The sequence below is a fragment of the Scomber scombrus genome, chromosome 23, assembly GCF_963691925.1.
Source record: "Scomber scombrus chromosome 23, fScoSco1.1, whole genome shotgun sequence".
Taxonomy (NCBI): domain Eukaryota; kingdom Metazoa; phylum Chordata; class Actinopteri; order Scombriformes; family Scombridae; genus Scomber; species Scomber scombrus.
Genome location: NC_084992.1, coordinates 18,783,942 through 18,790,597, shown reverse-complemented (window position 1 = coordinate 18,790,597; position 6,656 = coordinate 18,783,942). Strand labels below are relative to the sequence as shown.

The 6,656-nt window shown below is 38.8% G+C and overlaps 1 pseudogene; it reads right to left on the bottom strand.

Annotated features, from left to right (window-relative positions):
- Positions 1–2,560: 2,560 nt before the first annotated feature.
- LOC134005742 (uncharacterized) lies at positions 2,561–4,117 on the bottom strand (annotated as a pseudogene).
- Between the last annotated feature and the right edge of the window lie 2,539 nt (positions 4,118–6,656).

Below are 6,656 nucleotides of genomic sequence, written 5' to 3'. Positions count from 1 at the left end.
TGCAGTTATCATTGTGTCACTGCCAGTATACTGTAGTTCGTATCACTGAGCTCTTTTAAAGCGGTTAAGAGAGGCGTGGTGTTTTTTGGTTCTTTTATTCTGCTTCTCAGGGACCTGCAATACAATGCAACACCTTTGCGTAAATATTACCTTACTTTGATCTTTGAAATTTGACCTCACTGGCAGGGCGGTGCTAGAAGACTCAAAATCTTATGATACATTATAACAGCGTCAGATGCAATTTGACACAAACATTGCCTCATAGAATTGCAGATGCATAAAGAAGTCATCTGTGACTCCTGCAGTTTTCTACAGAAACAGTATATTACAGGCTGGCATTACGTATTAAACATGACAAGATTGTGGTGTCATATTTTAATGCCTGACGCTGAATTTTATGGATGTTTGGGTTGATTCTCATGTTGAGTGGAACTGATATCATGTGTCCTATGATCAGTTACATTGATCAGCTCCCACTTGATCTTTAAAAATCCATCAAATTAATGAGTTGTCTAGTTGCTAGAATCTGCCCTGCTGACATCGACAGAAATACTTTTTCAAAGGAGGTACAAGGTTTCTGTGTCTGTAGTCAACAGATATAAATGTAGCTGAGCCTTCATTAGACGAGCATAAAGCATTAGTGGTTTTGATATGGTTACTGTGAAACAAATAGTTAAAATCAGTATTCTTAATATTCTTCAATAAAAAAGACAACAGTTTTCATTTTTGGCATCTACATCTCATCAACGTCCATTATCTTTGCATATCAGTAAACCCTATGGTGCATTATTATTCATATACAACAGGCTGGGATTATGAATTGTTTTCATCTTCCCAGTATGATCATCATCCCAAACATGGAAGCAATGATTTTTGCAGCGAGGGGCCATAACAACCAATGATGCAGTGCCAGCACTTCATAAAACATTGAGAGATGTCGTTAAAGTGGTGAACCACATTAAACAGACCGTCAAGAACACCCAGTGCTTTCAAAAGCAGTGCAAAGACCTGGGCAGTGAGCTCTTTGTAGGTGTTGTATCATTTGAAGGTTTACTGGTGTTTGAGGGGAAATGTACTCTCAGTTTTACAAACATAGAACATAGAACAACAACTGGTCTTTTGATAACTTGTTTAGTGACAATATGTGACTCGCGCAAGTAGCTTATCTCACTGTTATCTCACTGTTTGAACAGGAAATGAATCAAAATGTGTTCATGCAAGGGAGGACCTGTATACGGAATGGTTACTGTGCATACTACATAACCGCGATAAATACCACTTGTTCGATTCCATCTCATACCAATCTCTCTCTCCCCTAGGTTCCTGTGTGCTTCTTCATTGCCCACTATTCAAATGTCACACACACACACACGCACACACACGCACACACACGCACACACACGCACACTCATACACACACGCACACAGAAAAAAACACCTAAAAAGGCTTAACGTGTTTCCCAATGCATGTGATAAGGTGCAAATGGATACTGCATGCAATAATACTCTGAAAAAACTTTGAGACTCTTGTCGGGAGCAATTTACATACCCAGTTATCCTGTTTATTCCCCCAAACGTAGGTCTGTTACATCAGCATTGTGATGCATTGTTAAGTAAAGTGCTACAAAGTAAAGTGCTATAAAGAATAATCATTTTTTCATAGTACAGTAATGTTCAGAATGTATTCCCTAAGAGGGATATCAAAGCCACACTTAAATTTGGATTCCTGAAATTTGAGAAGCATCAACAGTTTTACTTGTTTAAAAAGCATGTATACCTGTAATTAAAGATTAGTCTGCCTCTTTATTTCATATTTCAGTTCAATTTCGATTCTTGCAAGAGTAAAGTAGTTGAATTGGAATGTTCAAATCATGATATGTATAGAGAGAGGGGCAGTTTTCTTGTTTTGTGAGAATAGCAATTGATGTGTTTGTGGTCATAACTGAAATGTTCCTGTGGTGGAGACTTTGTTTTTGACTCGTATAGACAGCAGTTTTTTTTCCACCACAAAGTGATGCTTTACTCTATTATCTTTACCCCCCCACCAAAAAAAGTCTAAATGCAGCAGCTAGTTTAATTTATCCCAAACAAACAGGTCAGTTTTAGATGCTTCCTTTTATACTTTACAACAAGTGTTGACTTTAGAGGCCTCATGATCTTCACATCTTTGAAGCTCAGACCACACTGCGCTGTCTCTTCCTGTCAAACAAGTGGTGTGGACCTCCCTCACTCCTCCCCCTGACAAACCACTTGATTTGACTTCCTTGTTCAAGTTTGACAGTATTGAATGTCCTTTCTGACTCCTCCTCTATCACACATCATGGTTCTTCTGAGCCAAAAGGCAGAACAAATGAGACAGACTTTGACCAACAGAGACAGACCGGAAAAAATATGAGCAATACAACCACAGCTTGAGTACAGACACATCATCAAGGTTTTATTTTATGTCAGTGACTGCCCCCTCCCCCACCCCGCCCGCCCACACTCAAAAGCACAGCAGATATAGACAAAATAATGCATAATTTCCACTGTGAGCTGCAGTCCCAGGTGTATCCTGAGTCTATCTGGTGGCAGCATACACAACACTTAGCTCCTTTTCTCTTTCGGATGCTGTCTGGCGGTTTCTTTTCGGTTTTGCCTGGAAATTCAGAGCTGCGTAGTTCAGGTCATCTGAGCGCAGGTTCTGTAATTCAGATTCTTACTGTTAAATTACTATTTTGTAACAATTTCTTACTTTTACTTCCGACAAGTAAATATGGTTATAAAGGCACATCAGAAATGTCCAATTTAGTCTTTTCTGGATAAATAGCTTCTAGTTGAGCTGATGAAGCATTTCAATGTTGTTTCAGAGGAGAAAACAAGCAATATCACTGTGGGGAATAAGGAAAAAGTGTAGTTACCACTAACATTTGGCTGACAAGTTGAGTACGCCAAATGTTGACAAAAATCTAAAATTTTCATAGAAACTAACATACCAATGTGTACAGTTCACATAATGAATGTTAAGTGTTGGCTCACCTTGTTTCTTTCTGGCCGTGGTTCTTCATTGGCAGCTAAATGATAAAAGTGAAGAGTCTGATTACATAATGATCACGCTTTGCTTTGGATTTGTTCATGTCGACATAATTTACAAGACACACATTTTAAACTAGCTGTACCTGTCTGAAGTTTCCTGATTTTAACAGCCAGAACAATGATGATAATAGTGAGCAAGAGAGTCACAGCACCCAGGATCACACTAACCAGGTTTGTCTCTTCTACAAGAAAAAAATTATAGAATTACACTTGGTTTCTTTAGTCTGATGGCTTTAGATATTGTTAATATTTACTGACTCTGTGCTAATAAACACAATGAAAAAACTTGATAGAAGAAAGGAGAATTTTACTTTTAGTCTTTAAATGTGCTTCATCTTCAGATTCACCATCACCTTAAATAAAGATGAACATATTATACACGTTTTGGTTTCCTGTTTGTCTTTAAGGTATTTTCACACCACACTGTGATAATTGTTTCAACTGTCAACTGAAAGAGATAAAACATGACCACAATCTTACCTTGAACATGTAACTCTGTCACATCAGCAATGACTGTGTGTGCGTTGATGTAGAATCCACAGAAATACAGTCCAGAGTCAGATAAATCCACGTGTGTGATTTTAAGAAAAACTGTAGAGTTGTTTGATCTCATTTCAAATTTTGCATTCTGAAATCCATCACAGAGTGAAGCTTTGCTGTCAGACCCATACATAGAGGCGATACAGCTGGCTTTGTTTCTTTCAACCACTCTGAACCACTCCGCCTGAGGTGATAATTTTGGTGAGTTGTTGGAGCACTGCAGTGTGACTTCTTCACCAGACTGGACCTCCACATTCTGAGGTTCAGAAACTGAGACAGAGATCCAGCCTGAAACACACAGATACAACAACAGATTTACTTCTCAGCTGATAAGCAACATCATCTAAATGAATTAAAATCTAACTTATTTGCAAGTTTTAATCCTGGTGGTTTACTGGATGAAAGAGAGGTTTGTGTTGTATGTGCAGTTCAGAATAATGTAATACTGGTACTTACTGAGGCTGCAGAGAAGGAATGCTGTTAATAAGGTCAATCTCTTCATTGTGCGTAACACCGTGTCTCAGACACTTTCTATCAGTGTAAGAGGGTTTCATTGGAAAGAGGCGGGGTAATGAATAGTTCATGCTCGAAAGCTCCAATCGCTCACCTCTATCTGTAAAAGATACAACGAAGAATTTCAGTCAGCATACAATTCCTCAGTTACTCCCATAGATTTTTACAGCCATGATGGAACTTATTCTCTGCTTCTCTGTATCATTCTGGTAGCAAAGTCATTGGTAGCAGAGTCCCACACCTTTGCAGAAGACCTTAACTTACCTGCAATCGTTGACATGGCAGAGAGCTTCTGGATCAATCTGCAGCCAATACACTGAAGACCATACCACTGGTGAATTATACCATAATTAGGTGGATTGAAGAAATCTTCAATGACATCAAACAACAGACCACAGCTTGTATAAAGTCAAGTGCTCATTTTACATTACAGATGGATGAATCTACAGACATCGGGAAATGTGATTTTACTTGTTTATGTGAGGCATGTGTGGGAAGCAGACTCACAGGAGCAACTGCAACTGTAGAGGACATTTTAGTACTGTGGATTTGAACTTGGGTTGAGTAATTCTAAGGTGGGATATGTACGTCAGAATCAAAACTGATAGTGCTACCTTCATGACCAGAAAACTTTTGGGGTTGGTGAGGAGAATAATTGCTAAGGCACAGAATGTGATTTGGAACTATGGTTTTTTGCACCAAGGGGCCTTATAAGCCTAAAATATGGTGCCAGCACTTCATGAATATTTGAAGGATGTTGTCAAAATGGTTGAACCACATGAAATGGAGCGTCAAGAACATCTGGTGGTTTCAAAAGCAGTGCAAAGACCTGGGCAAGTGAGCATGTGGAGGTGTTGTATCATGGATTTTTTCAAGGGGAAAGTTACTCACACTTTCACGAACTTAGAACAGAAATTACAGACTTCCTTTTGGAGAACAACTAACCTGTTACCAACCTGTTTATTAATGATGTGTGGCTTGCACAAGTTGCTTATCTTGCTGGTGTGTTTGAACAGGAAAACACTTGTCTATGCAGGGGAAGGAAAACGTTTTGTTATTGCTTGTTTTTCTACTGAAAAACAAAAAAGATTGTGGATTGCATGTGCCCTAAAGTGGATGGAATGGTTAATGCACATCCCATATAAACACAATATCCCTGGTTCAATTCCATGTCATACACATCTCCATCCCCCCTTGTTTCCTGTCTGCCTCTTCATTGCCCACTATCAAGTGAAGACAAAAATATCCTATAAATGTTTCCCAGTGCTTGTCATGAGGCACAACAAGTGGATACTGCAGGCAAACATTATCTGAAGAAAACTTTGAGACTTTTCTTTTTTTTTTTAAAGATTATGTTGGCATAGACCCCTTTATTTATCAGTAGACTGACAGGAAACATGGGAGAGAGGGGGGGTTGTGACATGCAGCAAAGGACCTCCGATCGGGATTCGGTCGGCTGCATATATGGCATGCGCTCTAACCACTCGACCACCTGCACGCCAGAAAACTTTGAGACTTTTGTCAGGAGCAAAAAGCATCCCCAGTTTTCCTTTTAGTTCACCCATACTTAGGTCTGTTTTGTCAGCCTTGTGATGAAGGGTTAAGTAATGTGCTACTGAATATTCGTTATAGTACAGTGATGTTCAGAATATATTACCTGAGAGGTTAATCACTGCTACACTTAAATTAAGATTTTTGAAACTTGATGAGCATCAGCAGTTTAACTTGTTTAAAAAGCATGTATACCTGTAATTCAGGATAAGTCTGTATTTTAGTTTCATACTTCATACAGTTCAATATAGATTCTTGAAACATAATGAATTAATGAACAAATTCAGTGAACACCTGCTAACATTATAAACCATTTGCTGAAAGTGTAACCTGAGACTGTGACTGAGTATGTTCAAAATGGAGAGTTTACAAATGACGTAGGTGCATCAGACCTGTTTGTTCAATTTTAAAGGCAGATGGTGATGTGCAAGAATAGCAAGGCACTTGATGTGTTTGTGGTCATAACTGAAATGTTCCTGTGATGGAGACTTTGTTTTTGACTCATATAAACAGCAGTTTTTGCCACCACAGAGTGATGCTTTACTATTTTTTTTTTTTTTTTTTTGCTTCCAAAAAGTCTTAATATAGCAGCTAGTTTAATTTTGTCCCAAACAAACAGGTCAGTTTTGGAAGGTTACTTTTATACTTTACAACAAGTGTTGACTTTAGAAGCCTTATGATCTTCACCTCTTTGCAGCTCAGACCACACTGTGCTGTCTCTTCCTGTCAAACAAGTGATGTGGACCTCCCTCACTCCTCCCCCTGACAAACCCCCTGATTCGACTTCCTTGTTCAAGTTTGACAGTAATGAATGTCCTTTCTGACTCCTCCTCCATCACACATCATGTTCTTCTCAGCCGAAAGGCAGAAAAAATTTGACAGACTTTGACCCAGAGAGACATACAGGAAGAAATATTAGCAGGGAAACACAACCACAGCTTGAGTACAGTAACATTATCACAGTTTATTTTTTTGCC